This window comes from Psammomys obesus, unplaced genomic scaffold, assembly GCF_907164565.1.
Source record: "Psammomys obesus unplaced genomic scaffold, mPsaObe1.curated_primary_1811, whole genome shotgun sequence".
Classification (NCBI taxonomy): Eukaryota; Metazoa; Chordata; class Mammalia; order Rodentia; family Muridae; genus Psammomys; species Psammomys obesus.
In genome coordinates, this window is record NW_026596117.1 from 20551112 (window position 1) to 20575977 (window position 24866).

A 24866-nucleotide genomic window follows, 5' to 3' on the forward strand; every position below is an offset into this window, starting at 1 on the left:
GAGAACCTGCCTCAAAAACAATGAATGGATGGATGGTGGAATAAATAAATAGAAAAACTTTTTTGCCATTGTCCTGTCCCCCAGGCTGTTTTCTAGAGCCCTGATTAGCTCCTGGGGCCATGAGATACTGAGTCTGCACACAGCTGTGGAGGAGAAGCCTCGTGGGGAGGAGCTGTTTGAGGAACTATCAGGGTACCCTCGGAGCTGACTATGGGCTCCGGAACAGGGAGAACCGAGGCCGCTGTGGGTCTTCGGCTTGGCTCTGCTTTAGGAAGCTGTTTCAGAAAGCGTGCCCACAAGGAACTGAGTAGTCATGTGTTCACAAGTGAGTCACTTAGGGCTTCTTCCCTATCAGGCCACCAAATGAGCTTGGAGTCAGCGATTCATGACCTTTTCAGGGGAACTTTGTCAAGTAACTCCTGTTTTTCTTCTGGTCACCAGCTGTTTGCCACTGGGAGAACTTATTTCATGGCAGCCTACCGGAGCCTCTCCTTCTGGAAGTGGATACCATATTACCTGATGGGACTAATACTTTCTATTCATCATCATTATTATTGTGTGTGCATGTGTGTACCTGTGGACGCACGTGGAGGTGACAGGACTACATTTGTGGAGTTCATTTGCTCCACCTTTACACCAGCTCCAGGGACTGAACTCTGGTTGCCTGGGTTCTGTGGCAAATGTCTTTATTTCCTGAGCCATTTTACTAGCCCCTTCAAGGGATTCATGTGGCTAGCATGTGATCACACATGCTAAACATGTATAATATGCCTGTCACATGGTAATCACAAGTGTTTAGCAAAATAAGGTTAGGGCTTATTTTGTGGCTCCGGGTCCTGAATTCCATCCCACCATCAGCTAAAAGTCAAATGAATAAGATAATGGCCAGCTTCAAAGGTATGCCATTCTCACTGTGTTACTACATTGACACTTTGGTACTTTACCATTTGGGAAATGTATTCCTATGTATTATGTTAGCTGATCAGAGGATAGAATGTTTATAATAAACAAGTTAAGGATGTAACCTTGGGAAAATAGCTAAGTTAAGGCCCGGGCTCTCTGAAGAAAGGAATGCATTCGGTTGCCTATGGCTGCACTCTAGGAGTCTCAGCCTGTCAGTCAGAGATGCCGCCCCCTGAGCAGACGTCTTTTCCCAGGCCCTTCTACTAGGCCCCTTGGTGGGAACCTAGCAAGATAAGTGACAACGCCTTTTCCATATATACAACAGCCTTCCCAAGGCTACAACCCCCTTCCCAGTAACACAACACTTTTTGCAGCACAGTATCCTTCCCAGGGGCGGTTGGTCAGGAGAGGCCACCAGCCTGTCCTGTTCTAGCCCAGATGGCACCTGAGAGCTCAGCAGTGCATTTCCCCTCTGGAGCCACACTTCAGGAGCTTGGGACAGGGCGCAAAGCACAGAGAAAATCAGGAATTAGCTGTGACTCTTCCCATGACCAAACTGCCTCATGCATCTCTTCAGTCTCAACAATCCCAGGGCAGCTGGCATGGATTGGCCCTCAAACACAAAGAGCCCCCGGTCAAAGTGGCCTGACTGGGATTAAGGACAAAGTCATTCAAGGTTGCAATCCTAAAGCTGTGTGGCCCTTCTTAAGAGAGGGCTTTTGGCGGTGCCTTCTTGTAGGTAACTGCTAAAATATTTTCCTTGGGAGCTATGGTATGAGTTGAGTATTCTCTGTGGGGTTGTAATGCTTGAAGTTAGGCTAGTGCAGTCTCAGCAGGCATGGTCTAAGATAAGACCCTTAGGGACCTCCACAGTTTAGGAAATGATTGGTAAGCTTTATGCCTCAGTTGTTACTCCTTGAATTTTGTCCCTTTTAAGACTTGTTTAAAACCTGTCTTCTCTTTATGAGCTTGTGGTCACTTATAGAAATGAAAAGAAATTGAAAACACAGGTTTGTCTATAACAACCTGGTGAGAGTCATTCTACTGTTTTTTTGTTTTTTGGTTTTTTTTTGTTCGTTTGGTTGGTTGGTTTTTTGGTTTGTTTGTTTTTAGTTGTTGTTAATCCAAATTTCTTCTTTTAACTTTTTAATTTGTTTCCTTAGTTCCTCTGTAAGTTAGTAAATAAATGTTCCCATTTCTTAGAAAAACTGTAATTACACTTGATCTTAGTAGAAATTTCATTTCTTTTCATGGTGCCAGCATTGCCCAGACCATTTATGAAATAATGAATTTGTCTTTTATATAAAAATATTGTAAATTTCTTCTATTCTTGGAGAATATCACAAGTCCCAAAAGTCTAATAACCTACTGTCCTCACAAAGAAGCTAAAGAACAATCTGGATTTGTGTACCTTGTGTGATCACTGCTATCTTATTATTTATGTGAAAAACGCTCTAAACACTGCCCTGTAGTTGCTATATCTTTGTGGCAGCTCATCTGACCTACCATTTAGCTTTTAACAAATGATCATTTTAAGCCCAAAATGTCCAATACTATTTTGATATTTTGTAGAACTGAGAATTCTGTAGACCTTTCATTTTTTTTTTTTTACAAAGAATTTTGCTTATTAAGTGGTTAACTTATTTTTTATGTATGTGAATACTTTGTATGTATATGTGCACCAAGTATGTAACTGGTGCCCACAGAGGCCGGAAGAGGGCGTCATATCCCCTGGAAATGGATAATTGAGAGCTGTCATGTGGGTGCCAGGAACTGAACCCTGGTCCCCTGGAAGAGCAGCCATTACTTTTAATGGCCGAGCCATCGCTCCAGCCCTCTTTTGAAATTGTCCTTCAAGTTAAATATTCTTCCTTTTCTTAACCACTGAAGATAATTTCTCTTTATAATACTTACACCTTTGTTACATGAAATCCTGATCTAATTGTAAGAACCATACGGCACAAAGGAGAAAACAAAGCCATAACTGGAGGGATTATATATCACTGTTGTTTGTTTGTCCGCTACTAATTTCTTTATTCTTCCAGCAAACAGGAAGTCACTAAGGTACGCTAACTCAGGTACTGTGATCAGTCAAATGAAGAAAATCAAGTGCAGAAAAGCTAAACGATTTGCATACACCAGGAAGTGACAGATCATGGGTAATCTCTTAGTGATGTCATCCTTACTGCTGGCACCACAGTTTTTCCAGCACAATGCAGAGCTTCTATAGGTCCAAGAATGAGTGCCCAACTTGACCCAGAGACCCCGTATCTTCAGTAAATACACAGGAGCCTCCTGCATCACATGTGTGTGTGCGCGTGCATGTGTGTGTGTGTGCGTGTGTGCTCACTGGCAGAGATCAAAGAGGAACATTTCCACGAGGCAGCATGTCTCACGGAAGCCCTATCAATCCTCCTGCTTCTGTTTGCTACAGCACTGGGATTAGACTTTCATGTGCAAGAATCCCTAGGTTTTCTTGTGGGTGCTGCGTGGGGACTGGAACTCCGGTCTTCATATTTGTGCAGGAAGCACTTGACCCTAGGTCTGTTTAAAAATCTTGTACATCCCAGGAGCCCTTATAAATGGTTGCCTATCTGGCACAGCGAAGCTGGCTGTTAAAATTGTTTGTCCTCTTGGGCAGTTGCTGTGCTTTGTCCACCGGCAGCAGTCTGGAGGACAGCTCTCACATGCTGGGTAGGATTACAGAAATGTGTCGCCACACGCCGTACCCAGTTCCTTTTTCTGAGATCATTCTCCGTATCTCAAGCAGGCCTCAGACTTGCAATCCTTCTGCTTCAGTCTCCTGAGTGCCTGAAGACTTCAGTGCAGCCCAGAGGAGAGCCCACGGCAGAGTTTCTGTGGGCTGGATCGTCCCTTCCTACCTACCTGCCACTAGAACAAAATGGAATCCTGGCTAGGATGTGTGAACTACGATCTAGCTATGGCCCACAGAGGATGACCTCTATACTGTATTTCCCACGGCTTTAAAATGTTCGGGGCAGTTGTCCTTTTACAGTGCCCTTCTGAAGGACATGCCTGTGCAGGTCTGTTCACATTTTATTTCTGTTCATTTTCAACTTCAAGAAGTAACCTTGGAGGTTGATAGAGATTAAGGAAAAGACTCCTGCACATACCCACAGTAACAAGAATAGACATCATTCATAGATGCTACACACACACACACACACACACACACACAATTTTGTTTGTTTGTGGTTCTGTTTGGTTTGGTTTTTTTGAGACAGCGTTTCTCTGTGTAGCCCTGTTTGTCCTAGACTCACATTGCAGACTAGGTTAGCCTCAAACTCATAGAGATCTGCCTGTCTCTGCCTCCCCGAGATTTCTGTTTGTTTTTGAGGCAGGGTCTCTCTGTAGGCCTGGCTGGTCCGGAACTTCCTACATAGACCAGGATGGCCTTCAGCTCCCAGAGATACACCTGTGCCACCAAGTCTAGAAAGAAAAGAAAAAAGGAAACAGTCAGTTTCTATGGTGTTGGTTTAGTCTGATGGTGAGTAACGTACAGGTTGCTGGCTGCACTAAAATGTACTTATGATTTTTTTTTTTAAAAAGAAGGCTAAAAAATGTCTCTCAACTGTAACAACTCATTCTGAATTATTTTCTTTATTTACATATTTATTTTTACTATGGTTCTGGGACTCAAACCCAGGGGCTTCTACATTGAGCCATGACTCCAGCCTCTTGGCTAAGTCTAGGCAGCTGTTCCAATTATCCTTGAGCTTTCTGGGATAGCATTTGAATAATTGCACTCTCCCAGCACAGCTCTCATTGCTCAGACTGAATTCGCCACTGCTGTCATCTCTGCCAGGAAAATGTTGTGTTCGAGCAATTCCATACATATTTTTGTTGTCAAGGGATGAAGTTTCTACGAGGTAGTAGTCATGCATAAGAAGGAAACTTTTTATGGACGAGGTGTGTGTATATGTGCCTGTTACCTGAAAAGCAGTGCATTTTGTGCATTAACATATCTGTAGACTCTGGCTGGAAAAGGCCCAAGCATGGCGTGCTGATTCACTTAAGATGCGATGGCTTAGTATTAATTACTGACATTTGACATTAATTGAACTTCTGAAATGCTGTGTCATATGAAGTGTCAATGAGGCAGGACTTGAGGTTCTATGACTTTACTTGGTGGGGTCTGTCTTGTCTGTTTTGATTGATTAGCCCAGGATGGCCTGAACTAGCTATGTAATGGGAGATAACCTTGATCTCCTTGCTCTTCCTGCCTCCATCCTCACCTTGGAGGTAAACTCGGAAGATCAGGAGTTCAAGGTCAGCATAAGCTCTAAAGTAAGTTTAAGGCTAGCCTGAGCTAAATGAGACCCTGTCTCAAGTGCAGCATAACACAAAGCAAAAAGAGAAACTCACTTTGGGGAAATGAACATGTTATCTCCTTGGAGGCAGCCTTGGATGGTGTGAGAGGAGAGAACTTCAATTGAAAAAAAAATGACTCCATAAGATTGGGCTGTAGACAATCCTGGAGGGCATTTTCTTAATCAGTGGTTGATGGTGAGGGTCCAGTCAGCTTGGGTGGTGTCATCTCTGGGGTGGTGGTCCTGGGTTCTATATATAATAAAGCATGCTGAACAAGTCATGGGGAGCAAGACAGTAAGCAGCACCCCTCCATGGCTTCAGCTCCTTTCCCCAGGTTCCTGTCCAGTTAGAGTCCCTGCCTTGGCTTCCCTCAGTGGACTGCTTCTCTAGATATGTAAGAAACTAAACAAAACAAACAAAAAAACCCTTTCACCCCCAAGTGGCTTTTGGGTGTGGTATCTTCTCACAGCCCTAGTCACACAACTAACACAGATGAGAAGAACCAAGAATCCTACTGGGGGTGAAAATAGGATTAGTCTTGGCAAGGAGAGGGGCCCTATAAGGTAATGGTACCTGCCTCAGCAGCCTGAGACTTTTGAACGCCTTTCCCCTGTTCTGCTTCTCAGGTTGGACCCTCCCCCAACCCCCCTTCTTTTTTAAATCACCTCACTTTCACAGTCCAGTTGCTGTCCTTTGTCTCTGGTCCTAGAGCGAGGTAGTGAAGGTGACCTTTCTATTGATTTAGCATATCTTTAAATATGGTGAATTTTGCAGGTTAAATTTCAAGGGCCTTGATTACAGAGTGTAAAACATTCTGGTCATTTAATGATACTTTTTTAAAAAAGAATAAGCGAGGCCAAGGGTTATTTGAGAAATGTTAAAATGTGTGACTGGTGTGTTGTAGAGTAGAAGAAATGCTGAAGATCATTCTTCCTCACAATGCCTTGTGCTAGAATTAGGCATGTACTACCACGCCTGGCTGCATTGCTCTTGTGTTTTAAAAATTGATCTTAGGAAGCTCTGAGGGAGTGCAGAGCTCTGCACTTTCTGTTTTTCCCTTTTTCCTCCCTCCTCTTTTCTTCCTCTTCCTTCTTCTTTTTCTTCCTCTCTCTCTCTCTCCCTCTCTTTAAAAATTCTTTTGAGCATGTAGCTCAAGCTGGCCCTGAACTCACTACATAGCCGTGTGCCATCACACTTGATTCTGTGCAGTGTTGGAGTTGGAACCCAGGGCTTGAAGCATTTTCTCTGAGGTGAATGCAGATCCCGTCTAACTCTGGTGAAACTTCTGTCAGGCTCTGGGCCTGTTAGGAAATTCCTGGTGATTGTGCAAACTCGGTGAGTGCTTTGGGTGTTTGGACAACAGTATTTTGGCTGACTCATCATGTTTTTAACCGTTGTGCCTCAATGAGAGAAGGTAATGTTCCCAAAGCAAGTGTGTGGTTGTGAGCTAGCCGCGCGTAGTGTTCCCAGAGTCAGCATGTGCTTGTAGGCGAGCGATTTCACAGGCTTCCGTCTCGTGGCTGTCCAGTGATGAGTAATTTAGAGGAGAAAAAGAAAGGTAAGTATCAAAATCTGCTTGAAACCAGGAAGATCATAAGGTTGTCTGTTTAGTTGGTGGTTTGTCGTGCACAGGCGTCAGCCTGGAGCATGTTCTGTGCCACCAGACAGAACTGGGAACTGAGAAATCACTAGCAAGTGTTCTTCCTACCCCGTGATAAAGGCTGAGTTAGCAGAACAACACAAATCCTCACTGAAGGCTAGCCTGTCTTCCTGACTTGGGTGGGGCCCTGAAAGATGGTGGGGGTGATAACTAGTGAAATGCTGAAGAATTCTGCTGAGTCAAGGCTTTGCCTTCGCTGGTGCTGGTCACCCGTGGTGAACTGCCAAATAGGATTGCCTGGATACTCTTTTACACTTCAGGGCTGGGAGACATTTGTGTGACCCCTGGCTAAACGCTGGCCGGACCCAAACCCTCGTTTTTACCTCTTTGTTCTTTGAGATTATTGCAGTTAAATTTTATTGTATGATTTCTGTTTTGTTTTCTTTTTCCTTTTTTTCTTTAGTGTCCAAAACAATGTTGCTTTTCCTTTCTCTAGATAGAATCTCATCTAGCCCAGGCTGGACTTGAAATCTTGGTCTTCCTGCCTCTACCTCTCTAATGCCAGGATTATAGGGGAAGGATTATAGGAGACGATAATGTTCCCATTATCGTAAGTGCGTTGTGCGTTACCATGCCTGGCAATATAGGTTTTGTGCAACATTTTTTTTCTTGTTTTCGAAACGGTTTCTCTGTGTAGCCTTGCTATCCTGGACTTGCCTTATAGGCCAGGCTGGCCTTGAACTCGCAGAGATCCGCCTGCCTCCCTCACTGAGCGCTGGGATTACAGGGGTGTGCCATTGTGCCCGGCTTGTTCAGCCTTTTCATGCATACATGTCATTATACTTTGCTCATATTCTGCCCCCAGTCTCTTCTCTATCCCTAAATAGCTCTAATTTTGCTTGTGTGTTATATATATTCTATATATTAAATAAATGAGTCTGGCTCATTTTAATTAGCATCATTATCTCCAGTTCCACCCATTCTTCTGCAATGACATTTAATTGCTCTTTGTCTGTTGGGTCCATGTTTGTCTTTTTCTTTCATGGGTTTGTCTGTTGATGGGCATCTAGGCTGATTCCCTAGTTTGGCTGTTGTGTATAGTGGTTCAATAGACACAAGAGTGTAGAGCGTGTTGACTTAGATGCCTTCCGTATAGCCAAGGATGTTCCAGTGGATCATATGGCCCTTCCACTTTCCACAGTGGCCTCACCGCTTTCTTTTGTGATCTTGAGCTAGTGGATTGTATTAGATATTGGGCTCCACCTGAGCTGCAGAGGTGAACAGAGACAACAACCCTGTCTCCATGGAGACCACAACTGGGGATACCTGAGCACTAACCAGACTTGGCCAGTATTTAGTTGCAATCTGTGATAAGTACTGCGAGGAAGCTTAATAGCAGCGTGGGGTGTGAGAAGGAGAGGGGAAAGTACCTGTTTTAGGTTGGAAGGAAAGGCATCGTGGAGGAACTGGCATTGGACCGAGACTGGAGGAGTGGAGCTGGCTCTAGGTACTGATGAAACAAAACACCGCTGGCCCAATTAAGCAGCACCTTTCATTTCTACAAATGATTAGTTTAGGGGACAGAAATAAAAAAAAGAAAAGATGAGTCACAAATTGGCATTGCCGTACATTCTGGACAGTAGTGGAAAACAATCCTCTTTCTTCTCTCCTCTTCTCTACCTTCTCTCCTCTCTTCCCTTTTCTTCTCTTCTTTTGACCAGAGGCTTTCTAGTTCATCTTGGAACTCTTCATCCTTTCTCCCAAGTGCTGGGATTACAGGCATACACCACAATACCTGCCATTTTCCCAAGTAGTACGTGGGGCTGTCTGAATCATGTGAGAATGCAACACCCAGATACCCTATTGTGCCCAATATGTTGTCAAACGGCACTTTCAAAGGAAGAGGTCAAGAGCTGGATTTGACAGCCAGTGTCTGCAGCCCCAGCTCTTGGGCAGTCAAGGCAGAAGCGTCAGGAATTCAAGACCATCCTGCTACACATCAAGTCAAAAGCCAGTCTTGGCTACATGAACGATGTTGTCTCAAAAGACAAAACATGTGCAGGTGCTCAACAATAAAAAAGAGGGAAGGGGGCAGGAAGTGATGTGTGGGAGTGGCCGTGAGATGGTGGGACTGTTATCCATAGGATGGGCATGAGAGGGAGCATGGGGCTCTCAGGGTGGGGCTGAAGCCTCCTAGCCCATTTCTTACAAGATCATTCTTTGTGCCATAAACCTTCCTGGGGCCCTTCAGCTGCAGAGCTGCACCTTTATTTTGTTTTTTGCCACAAGGTCTGGTGACGTAGCCTGGCCTCCAACCCTGCACTTTTCCCAGCCTTCCATGGGTTGTGCTGTACATCGCTCGGCCTGCTCAGAGGTAAACCTTTAAGCTGTTGGAACAGCTCTGCTGAAATCCATTGTTTCTGTGTGAACCCAGAGACACCAGATCCTCACACACCTGCATTCTCAGCTTTAGAACAAAGGGCCCCTGGTTCACCACCAGTCTCTGGTCCCAAAGATTCGTTTTGCAGAGGTTTTGTTTTGTTTTGTTTATTTGTCTCTCACGGTCACTCTGAGATTTGAGCAAATATATGAGCTTTTGTTATGAGAAGGACTCGAGGCAGACCTAAGGAAGGACTGGAGGATGTTGTTTGAAACTAATTTGATGAAAGGCGCATTGTCTGACCAAGCGAGAGTGTTTTCTCAGATGTTAAGCACTGACTAGTGACAGACCCCATCTTCAGGGTGGGTCTAGTGCAGTAGAGAGGCCCTTCTCCTGGGACTCACTTCTCAGGGAGGGAAGCAGGTAGATACTAGGACCAGCTAAAAGTGAATATGCATGCTTACGGTAATTATAGTGTAAGAAGAAAGTGAGGAAAGGCAAGGGAAGGGGGGCAGGGCTGGTGACGAGCAGGATCTTTTCAAGAGAGCAGTCGTCAGAAGCCAGCACGGTGGCTTCCAAATGAGAGCCACAACAGGCTTGTGCAAGTCAGTGGACAGCGCTTAGAGCTCTTCATCTACCATGGGCTCTGGGAATCCAAACGAGCTCTTTGGTCTTGCACAGCAGGCAATTTTACCCTCTGAGCCACCTCCCCAGTCCTTCCTGACGGAATAAGCCTCCCACTCAAGACCTTCTCCTTTAGTTCCCTTTTTCCCCTTTGCTGGGATTGCAGTCTGTACTATTATACCCATATATATATATATATATATGAAAATTGGTAGGAAGCTGCAGAGAGGAAGACCTCTAGTTGCTCTTCCAGTGGTCCTGGGTTTGATTTTCAGCACCCACCTTCCAGCTTACAGCCATATTTAACTGCAGTCTCTGGGAATCTGATATTTTCTCTTCTGGCTTCCTTGGGCACCAGTCATGCGTGTCCTGCACATACATACATGCAGGCAAAGCACCTATACACATAAAAATTAACAGAAGTCTTTAAAACAAATGTCCAGCTGGGCATGGTGGGGTAGGCCTGTCATCTCAGTGATTGGGAGGTAGAGACAAGAGGATCAGGAGTTCAAGGCCTGCTTCATCCACATAGCCAACTCACGACCAGCCTGGGCTACATACACAAGACCTTTTATTTTAGGAATATCTTTTGTTTAGTTATTTCTATGGGGTTTCCATTTCCACTCTTGTGTGTTTATTTTGTTTTGTTTTATTTTGGGAACCTGGGTCTTCTGTAGCTCAGGCTGGTCTCAAACTCTGTAGCTGAGGATAAACTTGAACTCATCTCCTACTTCCACTTTTAATTGCTGGGGTTAGAGGCCCAGGACGCCAAAGGGGCTTCCATCTCTTTCTTGCTAAGTATTTCTTGGGACGCCTGGATTCCCTATATCAATTTTTTTGGAAACAAAGTTGAATGCCATTTGGTTACTTTTGTTTTCTTGGTGCAAAGATACTGTGCGACTCCTGAGTCATGCCCACAGAAGGCAGAATATGAACTTGCAATTCTGCTTTCTTGGCACTGTCGTGGGTGAGGTCTGTGCTTGCTCTTGATAGGCTGGCTGGCTCCACCTTGCCAGTATGAAAGTAGGTAGTAGCATATTCAAATTAAGTCGAAGTTAACATTGAGATTAAATCATCTGTGGAATGTGTGAGCCTCAAACCATATTATTTTACGGTAATGCAATTTCTGTAGTGACTTTAAGCTGTGCCCCTAGCCCATGACAGTCACATCCCCTCACACATAGAAGCATGTGGCTTACCCATCCTCGGGTCTCCTACTGGGCGTTGGTGAACAGGCTGGGCTTGTTGCCTGCTTTTGTGTCCAGGAACCACAAGAGGGCAGCTTGTCCAGGGAAGCCAGGTTAAGAAAGTACTGTTCTTGGAGAGCGAAGACTTTGGACTTTTTCAAAATGGCTCTCTCGTAAGGAAGCCGTTTTACACCCCTACCTAGTTTCGCCCGCACAAAGAGGGGATGTGTTCAGGCCTGCACATGCGCCCCCCTTTCTTTGGGATATAAATATCCACTTCCTCACGGGGCCTTCTCTCCTCTACCTTTCCTACCTTCAGTCTTTACTGTAATGTCATTTACAGTTATTACACTTCAGTGCGGGCGTGTATGTGTGTGTGTGTTCTCTGTGTGTTTGTACCTGTGCAGTCGACTTGCTCTTACCACCCACCTCGTTTTTATAGTTGAGCTCTCTCACTGTGAACAGGACAGCACTCTATTGGCTAGACTGAGCTGGTTCTCCAGGGATCTGCCCACTCTCCTGCTTTCCCCTCACCCCCTCCCAAGTTTTAAGGTTACTAGTGTGTGTAAGTGCTGGGAGTTGAGACTGAGAGCCACCTCGTAGCTCAGGCTTGATTGGAGTTCTCCATGTAGCCCAGGCTGGCCTCAAATTCACTGTCTCCTTCCTGACTCAGCCTTCCAATGCTTGGCTGATAGATGCAAGATTTAATGTCTGGCTTCTCTTCAGCCTGAAAATTCTAATGTTCCTTCAGAATTATTATTTTTCTACAAAGTCTTACCTTAGCCAAAACGCTGTGAAGACATTTATTATTGGTCCGCTCTTGAAGGCTGTGTGAGAGCCTGGGAGAGAGCCAGGGAAATCAAACCCAGCATATCTCCAGACAAGTAAATAGGTTTTTTTTTTTTTTTAACCCTTTGTTATCTTGGTCGTTGTTTTAGTCTGGCTTATGTTCACTGAGAGGGAGAGCAATATTTAATTACACAATCATTAGTCTCCCATTTGTTTTTCAGTGTTTATTTCTGCTTTAATTAGCACCCACTGCACTCACACATTAGGCTAATTAACTCAAGAATCCTCCCTGTGAAGGAAGTGCCACTCTTTCTTACCTCTGCAGATTGACAGGTGTGTAAGGAAAGTGGGCGCATTCCTGCTTCAGGAACAGGTAGGAAAAAGGAGGTTTGCTTTCTGATGGCTAAAGTAGAGTCCTTTTTTTTTGGAAACATATGGGTAAATGACTAAACTTCAAGTACTTAAGAGGATGGATCTTTCCAGGCAGAGAGATCTTGAGTTCAAGGTCATCCTCATCTGCATAGTTCTGTGCCAGCCGGGGCTAATGAATGGTCAAAGTAGTCCATATGTTTGTTTCACCCCCTCCTTTACTCCCTCCCTTGCTTTGTTCCCCCCACAGACACTTCTTTCCCTTTCCCTTCCTCTAAAACGCAGTGCCCCCACCTGTGAATGTGATGCCCTAGGCTGCGTCTGCATTGGCCATGGCTGAACACACTGACCATTCTAGTTCCGCGTCTCTAGCTTTGACCCCGAGCACCCCTGCGCCCAGGTCCCTCAGCACTCCTCCACATTGTGGTCAGAGTGCTCCTCCATTCAATTCCAGGAAGGCTTCCTTCGAGACTACAAGTCTTCAGTGGCTCCCTGTGCCATCAGATATGAATTCTGGTTTCTCTGTTCATTCAGCCTCAGGCCCTCCCACTCTCCATCTCGCTTGCCGAACTGGATACTCTTCTTGTCACGTCCCTTGTCCCCTCCTTTCCCACGAACTCTGGAAAATGTCCTCTCGTCATTCTGATGGAAATATCGACTCATCCTTCATGATTCAATCCTCATCTTCCTTGATTAGTCTAGATGGAGAAATTCCTGCCTCCCTGGTTTCCTTGAACATGCTAGCTGGCATCTCAGCATTTTATAATGGCCTCCCTGCAATCCCATGTCCTGTTAATCTGCTCCCACTTAGAGGGCAGTGGCTTTGTCTTTCCAACTTAATATTTCTGGTCTGGGTGCCAAGGCTACAGGAAATACATCCATTGATCCACAGTTGGCTATTCCTTGCATTTGGCAAAAGGACCTGGTGTAGAATAGGTGTTCATTTAATCTGCACTGAAAGCATGAATGTCCTGCACTACCTTCGCCAAAAAATTGTAAATTGAGGAACCATCAGCATGGTCAAGCCAAGGTTGTCTTTTACGTGGCCTTATGGTACTGTAGAGGTTATACGTTTGATGGTTACGGTGTGCCCCCCTCCCCCACTCCTCACTGTCCACTTTAGTCCTTTAATTGTGTGCTTAGTCATCTGTGCTCATCTTTGGCATGCTAGTTCTGGGACATGGTATTGGGTGGGGTGTGGGAAGTTGGCATAGGTTGGTTTCACTAGGTAAGAAACTACCACAGACAAGCAGCTTCTGCAGCAGGAGTTGATGTCACCATAATTGTAGAAGAACCTGGAATTCGAGATCAGAGCATCTGCCTTTAACTTTTTTTTTTTTTTAGCGCTTACTTATTTATTGCTGGGTGTCAGGGCATCCATGGGGGTCAGAGGACGACTTGTAGGAGTTGGTTCTCCCCTTTCACCATGTGGGTCCCAGGGACCAAAACTAAGGTCTGGTGGCAAGGGCCTTTACTTGGTGAGTCATCTTGATGGCCCAAGATGACTGTCTTCCTGCACTGTCATTTCGTGGTCTATGTCCTCAGACCTCTTCTTGTAAGGAATCCATATGTATTATATCAGGACGCATCCTAGGAATTTCATTTAGCTTAGATCACTGCTCTGAAGATCTGATCTCTGAATACAGTCCCATTCTGAGCCCCTGAGGGCTGGGGCTTTAGCAAATGAACGCAACAGGACTGCGTCCTTATGAGGGGCGTGGACTCTCAGCATCTGTGGTTTCTTCCTTGTATTCCTGTTTTATAACATGTCAATAAAAAGGAGCCCAGGAACCTTTCAGTGCCTTCCAGTCACATGATCGCTACTCCAAGTGCCTTGATCTTGGGACCACAAACATACTTCTTAAGAAACTGATGTTTCAAAATGCCAGGTAGAACACTGGCGTTTTTCTGTCTAGAAATCTGTTCCCTTTCATTTTGATCATTTGGAAAGCTGACCTGTGGGCTGCATACTTCCTTTGTCAAGGGTTTGGTGGACAGGGAGATAAAAGTCAGGTAATGACATGGCACCACCTCCGTTTGCTGTGAGCAAACAGTCAGGTTCTTTATTACCCTTGAAATGGGCACTCGTGACACAGGTTGGACTCCGAGAAGCAAGGCCATGCCAAGTGTCTGTGGGTCAAAGTTCCTTCAAGCATGGTATGCTAATCAGAAGTTTAAGCTTAGTTAGCTTCGCTCCTGCACTAGGGAGAACTTTGGAACAAATGCTTACTGAGTTGGACACCAGGAGTTAGTCTAATTCATAATCCTTTTCCAAGAGGCAGGCTGTGGTCTTTCTTGGTAGGGCCAGAAGTGAGGCTCTTGTCACAGTTTGATTCATTCTCTGTGGAGCTGTATTATATAATAAAATCTGCTGTACAGAACCTGGCTACTCAAAACTGTTTTAGTGGCCACAAAACCAAACAGTTAAGGAGGCCTGTATGTGTGAGCAGAAAGGCCAGCTGAAAAGGCTTGGAAAGCTGAAGAAACACATAGAACACTCAAGATGCACTGTGGTTGCATGTGCCTTTTACCCCGCCACTCAGGAGGCAGAGAGAGGTAAATCTCTGAGTATGAGGCCAGCCTCGTCTACAGAGTGAGTTCCAGGATAGCCAAGGTTACATAGAGAAACTCTGTCTTGAAAAACAAAAACAACAAAACAAAACAAAACCAACCAACCAACAAAAGATCCATGGTGGTGTCTCTCATGTAATTCCAGAACTTGGGAGCTGGAGGCAATAAGATTGGGAGTTCAAGGCCAGCCTCACCATATAGTATGTTTGAGGCCAGTCTGGTCTACATAAGACCCTGTCACAAAGCAAATGGGCAGCAGAGCTGAGTTTGTCATCGTGTTGCCTCTGTAAGGGTTTTCTCTCTATTCCTCTTCCTCTCCTAGTCAGAGTGAGATGCAAAGGGAAAAAACTATCGAAAGGATGTCACCTCTTTTCTCAGTGTACCATAATGCTTAGTTACATTATCCCTGTATGAATGACAATAACAGGTTTTTCTCCCTACCTCTCCTCCGCCATTCTCATCAGTAATTCTTAAAAGAGAGAGAGAGAGAAAACCTTTTTATTACATTTATTTATTTGGCACGTCTTTGTGTGGGGATGGGGAGGGTTGGGATGGGTGTGTGTACCACAGCATACACATGGAGGTTAGAGGACAATTTGTAGGTGTCAGTTCTCTCTTTCCATCACATCAGTCCTCAGGACTGAATTCAGTGGTCAGGGTGGGTGCCAGGTGCCTTTACTCTCTGAGTGGGCTGGCTGAGCCATCTCGCTGGCCCCTGTCAGCGGTGTCTCAACCCAACACCCTCGACACTCAGCCATCCTCGTGCTGCCCTGTGAATGGTTCTTATTGGCATCGTTTGGGTTATTGACGGCAGCTTTTCTATTTCACAGCCCAGGTAACCAAGACATTAGAAGAACGGTTTGCTCCCTGCCACCCAGCCTCACTCGACATTCCCCAGCTCACTGACGCTCGGTAAGTTAAGGTGGCTCCGTCTTGACCATCACTCAGATGAACACGGTGCAGGGGCTCTGAACATTACACAGCAGATTCCACATGAAAGTAACCACCCATCCTTGTTACCGTTTTCATTTCAAAGACATTTTCATTGTTTAGTTTTATGTGTGTGCATTGTGTGTGTCTCTGTGTGAGCATATGCTGTGCAAATACTGCTGCCCAGGGATGCCGGAAGAGGAAGTGATCTGCTGCAGCCACAGTTACAGACAGGTGCTCAGCCTCTACCCACCAATCAACAGCAATTTAAGATGCCTGCAATTGGGGTGTATCTCACAGAGACTTAGATTCTGGTAATCCTTAAATAACCCACCTGAAATGTTCGCAGAGTTCAGTGCTTCCTGTATTCTGCTATTTTCCAGCGCCGGGGGATTGACAGTCAGGGAAGGTCTGGAACTTGGTTGCCATTTCGACAGACTCAGATTGATTGGCTTACTAGGCAGAGAGGGGCTGGGGATAGATGGCACTGGCTGGGGACAGCCATGTTGAGGGTTCCAGCATAATCCTCGAGTATCAGTACCAAGGTGTGGCACAGAGCTGACGGGTTCATCTGGAGAAGAGTGGCTTCAGGCGTAGAGCAAGGACTTGGTTACACTTCCGGAAGAACTGTTGACATCCCTGAAGGGGTAGCTTTCAAGCTGAGGGTCAGGTTTGTGGATCATTGCTGTTTTTGGAGTCCAGACAGACCTCTTTCCACATCAGTCAGCATTATTCCTGGACCTGGGTCCCAAGTCTGGTTTTCCTGTGTATTGAGAGGTCAGTTCCCCTCACCTGCACCTCTCACGATGGCAACCAGCTTCTAGGAAGAGGTCTGTGTCACCAATCACATGTTCATTTTTCTGTCTTACTTCATTTTTGATATGATCAGGCCAGGGTGCTCATTAGCTCAGCCCATGGATCCCCCACCAAAAGCTACACGTAAAAAAAGAAAATGGTGTGAGTGAACACCCACTCTCAGCTCCTTGATTCTGCACCTGCCCGTTAGGCTGGTTTTCAGACTTAGTCTTCTGTGTTGACAGCTTCTAGCAAGAGTATTGTTGAGGGGCTGGAGAGATGGCTCAGTGGTTAAGAGCACTGTGTGCCCTTTCAGAGGACCTGGGTTCAATTCCCAGCACCCACAAGGCAGCTCACAACTGTCTGTAACTCCAAGATCTGACACCCTTACACAGACATACTTGCAGACAGAACACCAAAACACATAAAATAAAAATAAAGTTTAAAAAATAAATTCTTTTAAAGATTCAGTTCTTTTAGAAAGGGGGGAAGAGAGAAAACTGTTTAAGTCACTGTTGTGCTATATGCCTGAGATCCCAGCACTTCAGAGGTAGAGGCAGGAGGACCAGGAGTTCAAGGATCTTTCTCAATTACATAACCAGTGTGAGCTGTGTGAAGCCCTCTGTCAAAAAAGGGAACTCTGTCTGTCTGTAGATAGGTAGGTAGGTAGATAGATAGATAGACAGATAGATAACACTAATGAGAGAGAGAGACAAATAGAGAGAGAGAGAGAGAGAGAGAAGGGGGGAACTCTAGTTCTGAGTTGTCCATCCTGAGCTTGATAGTTTCTAAGGCAGGAGTGAATTTAAGGGTTTATTTGGTCTTAGGAAATGATCAAAGCTAGAACTTTTCAAGAGGTTTATAGTCTCTCTCCACCACCTCCCCCTGAAAATTTTACCTTAGTCTGAGATCAGAGTCATCAGTTTTCCAGGAGAAGAAAATCTGAACTTTTATTATGAACGTTTGTTTCTTCTTTGGATATAACTTGAAAAAATATCCTGTGGTGTGTGTGTGTACACATGCATTTGTAGAGGCATTGTGCATGTCATGTCATACGTACGAAAGTCAGGACAATTTTTGTGAGCAGTTTTCTCCTATGATTCAGGTCCCAGGGATCGAACTCAGGTCTTCAGTTTGGTCTTAGCCTTTGAGTGCCCTCACTAGGTCAAACAGGATTTTTGTTGTAGTGGTGGTGGTTGTTAAGTAGTTCATATTCCTGAGCTAAAGCTCAGCCAGTGAAATTACAGGTTGTCAGGAACAGATTTTCATACAACCTCTTGTCTTCAGAAACCCCTCCCTCTCCTCTGCTCATTTCAAGAAGGCAGCAGGAGGTTGTACAGCTCATGAGGCCTATGTGAGAGAAACTCATTAAAGAGCGAATCACCCAAAGGTCAGACAGCTGAGCTGAGCTGAGCCGAGCAGACTGTCTTTTCTTTAGTCATGCCCTAAGAGGGTCCTGTCACAAATTGACCCTGGGTTACTCAAAAACAATCCCGGAAGTGAGGTTCAAGAAGCAACTCTTGGCTTCTTCTGTTTTGAACAGAATGGTTGTTTTCTTAACACACATTAGTAATGTTTACTATATACAGGAAAGGACTCATAGTTCATCTTGAAACCTGCCCAGTGCCACTGTAGCAAAAATTCTGGGGACTGTGCATGAGGGCTGCAAAGCTTTATCCCAGTACAACAAGATCTCTGCACCAGGGAAACCACAAGGTAATAGGAAATGCTAACAGCAATGTTAACAGAACCCCAAGGTAAATAAATATTCATTGCGTTCATAGTGCGGTTCTTTGGGTGAGGATGTAACTCCATTGCTGATGTGCTTACATGACACTAATGAAGCCCTAGGTTCCATCCTGTGGTGGTTTGAATAGGTACGGCCTCCCATAGACTCATGTGTTGAATGCTTTAGGTATGGCCTTGTTGGAGGAAGTGTGTCACCATGGGGATGGGCTTTGAGCTCCTCTATGCTCAAGCTATGCCCAGTGTGGAGCACAGTCTCCAGTCTCCTCCTGCTGCCTTCAGATTAAGATGTAGGACTCTCGGCTCCTTCTCTAGCACTGTGCCTGTCTGCACGCTGCCACGCCTCTTGCCATGACAATAATGGACTAACCATCTAAAACTGTGAACCAGCCCAAATTAAATGTACTTTATAAGAGTTGCCATGGTGTTTCTTCACAGCAATAAAACCCCCATCCCTAGCATCTCATAAAACTGGATGTGGTGGGACATTTTCTATATTCCCAGCACTTGGATGATGGAGGCAAGAGACTCAGAAGTCAGTGTCATCCTTGGAATTTGAGACCAACCTGGGATAGATAGACACTATTTTTTAAATTCACAAAAGCATCAAAGCTTCCATAATTCCTTTAGCCACCTCTTCTCTGATGACTTGCTTGCTGCCAAGTGAGATGACCCATTTTCTTTTTTTATTTTGTTTGTTTTTTGAGGCAGGGTTTCTCTGTGTAGCCTTGGCTGTCCTGAACTTGCTTTGTAGACCAGGCTAGCCTTGAACTTACAGAGATCCACCTGCCTCTGCCTCCCAGAGTGCTGGGATTACAGGTATGAGCTAAGGCACCTGGCTTGTCCTTGAACACCTTTTCAAAAGGACAAAGGTAGAAAGGTAGAGGTGAGCCATGGCTTAACCAACAATGTGGCTGTTTGCCTAGAGAGAATGTCTGTCTTCTACAAGGCAGAATTTTACAACCACTCTGCACTAGGAAAAGGAAAGCTGGGAACCAGCAAAACACGCATCCTTTGGGAGAGTATCAGGTCAATGGTGGCTCCATGCTTTGTAGAAGGGCATTTAATGGATTGGAAAGTAGGAAAATACTCCCAAGGCTCTGAGGCTGAATTATTTGGCTTAGGTCAGCATCAAAGCTTTAGGCACATTTCATGGGTGACCTTCAAATGTCAGCAGTGGGTTTGGGAACAAAGCAAAGTGACAGAGAGCCTTCCTAGAATATACCAGGCTCTGGGTTTTGTCCCCACTACCACAAATGTCAGCCCTGACGCTCCCAAAAAACCGTGTTTGTGAGCCAATCATTAGATGTGCACTGAGAAAAGGCTTCCTGCAGGGTGGTCAAAAACAGCTGGTTCCCAGATGTGTTTGTAGCTGCTGCACCAAGGACACCTGATCTTCACTTCAGCCACACTCACTCATATCTTTGCCGGGTTCAGATGTTAAAAAATGTTGACAGCAACAGAACAGCCACACGCATTTCATCCAGAATGACAAAAGTTCTCTGACCTAGATGTAGATGAGGCATTGTTGAAACTGAGACCTAGGTCATCAGCGTCCAAGGCATACCTGACGCAGAGTGAGCGGTCAGCTCCTGGCTCCTGGCGCCCAGAGTGGATGGCTCTTTTATCCAGACAGGCCCTTAGACCTAACCCTGTCATTTTTTTCCTTTCATCTCCACGTAGGCAGTCCATCACCAAGTCAAGTCCTGAAGTATTGGAGTTGGAAGGAACCCTAGAGATGGCTAACTGCAGACAATATTCATTGAGCGATTCTCATGGGCCAGGCACAGGAGAATGTTCTTATTTTTATCTCATTTTATCTTTACAGTAATCCCACCAAGAAAGTTTGGCAGCTGGGCATGATGGCACGTGCCTGTAATGCCAGTACTTGGGAGCTGCAGACAGGAGGATTAGGAATTCAAGACCCTGCTGGAGTTATGCAGCAAAAAACAAAATAAACAAACACCAGATTTGGTAGCCTCTGTCTGTGATACTGACTCTCTGAGGGCAGAGGCAGGTGAATCAGGAGTTCAGGAGCAGGCTACACAGGATTTCAAGAGTAGCTATAGAAGACCTTGTGTTAAGCCCCTTCACAACACGTTTTTGAACCATGAATTTCAGGGACATACCCAAAGCATAGCACATGCCAAGGGTAGCTGGAGGCCACACAGTGTGCTCTTTCACCATTCATTCTTCAGAGGGCTGAAGGACCACCAGAAAGGGCATGCTTTGGACATTCCAGCCAGAATCCACAGGCATTCTGTAGCCCACATCAGTGGGAATTCCAAACTGTGTTGCGTGGGACAGAGCCTAGAACCTGAAATACGAATTAGGTAACTAGAGCTTTAGGCAAGCTTAGTTCACACAGCAAGTTTGAGGCTAGCCAGGGGTATATATTACAGTCTCAAACAAAACAAAACAAAAACCACAGATCTTCCACCTTACTCCCCCCCCTACAAATATCCCATAAAGACATACACAAATTTGTATTCCACCCTACGTTGGGTTTGGTGGGAGAGATATCTTCTAAATTCCATCTTAACTTAGATTAAATATCAGGGAAGGTTAAGACCTCTGTGTAAACCTCTCATTGATTATATAAAGTAATCAAGAAACTAAGGACATGGCCCAATGGACTAGCCAAGCTTTGGACTCCGGTGTCTTGATGCTAAATGACTTCCTAATCCAGTTATAGTTCTAGTCTCACAGTACTGCCATAGCCACGAAAGAGAAAAAAAAAATTAAAAGATGGTGCCTCTAAATGTCATAGCTAAATAGTGATTTAGCTGTTACTTGCCTGGCTTCCGTATGCACACACACACACACACACACACACACACACACACACACACACACACATTTCATTTATCATTATTGTATCTTCGCACACACGCTGTGCATACCTTTGTGGACGAGTGAGTGAGGTTCCAGGGAGGTTGCTCAGCACCCTCCTCTATCAATCTGTCTTATTTGTTTGAGCAAAAGCTGGAGCTTGGTGTCCAGCTAGGCCGGCTGTCAGCGAGTCCCAGTGGTCCATCCTCCTGTCTCTGCCCCACAAGCACTGAGGTTAACAAGCAAGCACCTCATGATTGTGCACCCAACATTCTCAACCACTGAGCCATCTCTCTAGGCCCCTGGTTTGGTGCTGTTGTTTTACTTAAAAACTTATTTTCTATGTATATGATGTGATGATGTGTGTATATGGAAGTCAGATTCTGTGTTGGTTTTCATCTTCCACCTTGTCAGAGGCAGGGCGTGTTTGGTTGTGTGCAGCTAGCTGTTTCTCACTCATCTGCCCTGCCCCCCGCCACGGCTGTAGGAGTTCTGGGGTTCTAGGGGGTGATACTGTGTCCCGCTTTACCTGGGCTCTGGGGATTTGAACGCAGATCCTAACATTTGCTCGCCAAGCCACTAAACTATCTCCCCAGCATGTTTTACATTTTTGTTGAGTTGGGAGAAAAGGAAGAAAATTATGTAAGAGAAACAGGGTGACCTGTAAAAATCTAAACTGTTTACCGTTTGGCTCTCAGCAGAGAAAACATTTGCTGGGAAGAGACCTGCATCGTTACCCTTGTAGCTGTTGGTGTTCACCTTTCCAGATGACGTCTTATCATGTAATTCAGGCTAGCTTGGAACTCATTATGTAGCCCAGGTTGGCCTCAGACTTGTGGTAGTCCTCCTGCCTCTGCTTCCTGAGCGCTGGGGTTAAGGGAATGGGCTACTACACTAAACTAACACTGGCCACGTTTCAGGCCAGATCTCTCTTTGGGTGATAAGGACAGTGACTCTAACACAGTATAAGCTCCATGTTCTCTGTGCTTGAGACAACGCTGACATCGGGTGAAGGGAAACAGCTTGGCTGGTGAGTACAGGAGCGCTGTCACCTCTGTATGTGAAGACCAGAGATTAGGCGGTATGCTGGCACTGGAAAGGGAGGCCAGAGACTGCTCTTGGCTTGAGAATGTGATGAGTCACAGTTTCTGGCAGCTCCACGAATCAACTGGGAAGGCATATTGAAGGAGAAAGATGAGAAATAGCTCCTGGTTGCATAAAGCCACCAGTGAGGGAGCTCAGCCCGTCCCATCCCTTTCAACACAGGAGGATCTAGATTGAGCAAACAGATAGGGGCCTCTCTGGGCAGGCAAGGCATGAGGGCAGTGCGAGCCAGGGTCTGTACTCTGAGCCACACTGCCTGCTTGGCTCGGATGCTTTCTCTTAATGACTTGCACTTTTTAATCTGGTGCCTGTTGGCCAGGTGTCCAGGGCCCTTGGGTGTCCCCAAACTTTTTTCTCCCTAAACCTCCTTTCTGCTGTGGTACCAAGTGTTTCCTTCTAAAGCACCCTTCTCCATTAAGACTCCAGTTTGGGCCACTGCTCTGCAGCCTTTTTTTCTCTCATTCTTGCCCCATCCACCTAAACTCCTGTGCGCCCAACTGCTGCTAGCATAACCCAACCTGCCTTACCTCTGATAAAACCCCATGGTCAAGATAAACCAAATAAGAACAAACACACACACACACACACACACAAAAGAAAGGGAGAAAGAAAGGGTGAAAGGAAGGAAATGTAGGAAGGAAGCAAGTAAGCAAGGAAGGAAGGACAGACAGGAAAGAAAGATAGAAAGAGTGGGTGGGGAGTCGAGGGAGGGAGGTACAGGGCCTGGAATGCTGGCTTAGTACTTAAGAGCCTGTTGCTCTTGCAAAGGACCCAGGCCTGGTTCCCAGCACACATGGTGGCTCCCAGCCACTTCATCCTAGTTGATCTGACATCTTTTCATCTGACCTCCTTAGACACCAAGCACCTCCAGGAGGCGCATACCTACATGCAGGCAAAATGCTCACATACAAAAAACAAAGCCGAAAAAAGAAAGTTTACTTGCCTTTGTTAAAGGAAACCTTTCCCGAGTGAAAGAGGGGGTGCTTCTCCCCATTTGCAGCATACTGTAGTGGCTGGAAACTGAAGAGAGCCCCCTCCCCTTGGCTGCTGACAAATACAATTTTGGGGGTTTTCTGGTTGTGTAACAGGGGCATACATCTCTTTCCCCTCTTACTGGATCATTAAAAACCAAAACGGAACTGGCAGTGGTAGCGTACACCTTTAGTCCCAGCACTGGGTAGGCAGAGGCATGTGGACCTCTCTGAGTTAGAGGCCAGCCTGGACTACAGAGTGAGTTCCAGGACAGCCAGGGCTAAAAGAGAGAAACTCTGTCTTGAAAAGCAAAAACAAACAAACAAAACAAAAACAAGCCTTTTTCTAATTTGTTTGCCGTGGAGGCCAAGTCCACCTAGGGGCCGGGGCCATACTGATATGAAGACAGGACTTTGGTTCACAACAATGCTTGCGTTTTCTTTGGTTGGCCTGTGCCAACCAGTTTGGAAAATTTCCCAGCTCACCCCCAAGGCTGATTCTTGGCTCAGCTTAGGTTCCTAGTAGCTTCTCTTCACGGAAGCAGCATTATCGTATCACTCTCCATGGTGGAACCTCCAGTCCAGAACAGGATGGTCCAGTACGCACAGTCGGAAGCACTGGTTAGGAAAGTCTGCCCTGAGTCTAAACGCTTGTGGTGGCATTGGGTAGCCACACACACAGACACACATGTCTCTTGGGTTTTACTGTTGCTCACAGCAGAAAGCACAGCTGTGAGATAGCAGATGAGCAGCAGAGGCTGGTTCACTGAAATTTGAGATGCAAATAACTTGGAAACTCCAACCATTTTGGGGAACCTGCATCATTTAAAAGACTGTGGAAGCCTCTGATGGCCACAAGCTGAGATTTTGGAGTCCTGGTGGTATAGCAGGTTCTGAGTTTTCTCTTCCCAGTAGTCAGTAGCTTCGCTTGGCTTCTTTGGGCTTTCTCATTTGGGTGAGGAAGTCAGAGCTGTAATTGGACTCTTCACCTAGGAGTTTGCAAGAGCTGGCGTTTGTCTAGAATGTACTGCTAGGCCTGGTGGGTTATTCCTGTTATCCCGGTGTGCAAGAGGCTGAGGCAGGGAGATCACCAGGAGTTCTAGGCTAGCCTGGCTACAGAGTGAACCTGTGCCCACCCCCCGCCAAACCAAACAATAACAAAACCCAAACGCAACCAAAATAAATAATAAGTAAATAAAATGGAATTATAGCGAATGGTCAGCGCTGAAAACCTATACACGTTGTATTTATATATTTAGGATTATATGTATTCTGAGCATACGTATATATGTAACAATAATTTTTAAAAAAAGAGGTCATGAATTTGAAATTGAGTGAGGGGTGGGGAGTGTGGTGTGGGAGGGAAGAGAAGGGGGATATGATATCGTTAGATTATAATCTCAAAAAATAAAATATTATTTGAAAAAACTAATAAAAGCGGGGTACAGTGGCCCATTCCTGTAATCCCAGCACTCAGGGAAGCAGAGGCAGGAGGCTCTCTGTGAGTTCGAGGCCAACCTGATCTACAAAGCAAGTCCAGGACAGCCAAGGCTACACAGAGAGACCCTGTCTTACCCCCCCCCCCACCAAAAAAAAAAAAACCTAATAAAAATTTAGGATACCTGTAATCCTAGTGCTTGGAAGATGGAGGCAGGAGGATCAGTAAGTAGTTCAGGGTCATCCTTGGCTAGTTCTAGAGCATCCTGAGCTATATAAAACTCGACCTTTAAAAA

General features: G+C 45.5%; 1 protein-coding gene across 2 annotated transcripts in view; it reads left to right on the forward strand.

The window, feature by feature from the left end:
* Positions 1 to 24866, forward strand: part of Rbm47 (RNA binding motif protein 47) — a 133806-nt gene that overhangs the window by 40524 nt on the left and 68416 nt on the right. For both annotated transcript variants that reach the window (XM_055629387.1, XM_055629386.1), the window contains one exon: positions 15586 to 15667. The gene's annotated coding sequence lies outside the window, so the exon portion shown is untranslated. Of the gene's footprint in view, positions 1 to 15585; positions 15668 to 24866 lie in introns of those variants that run through there.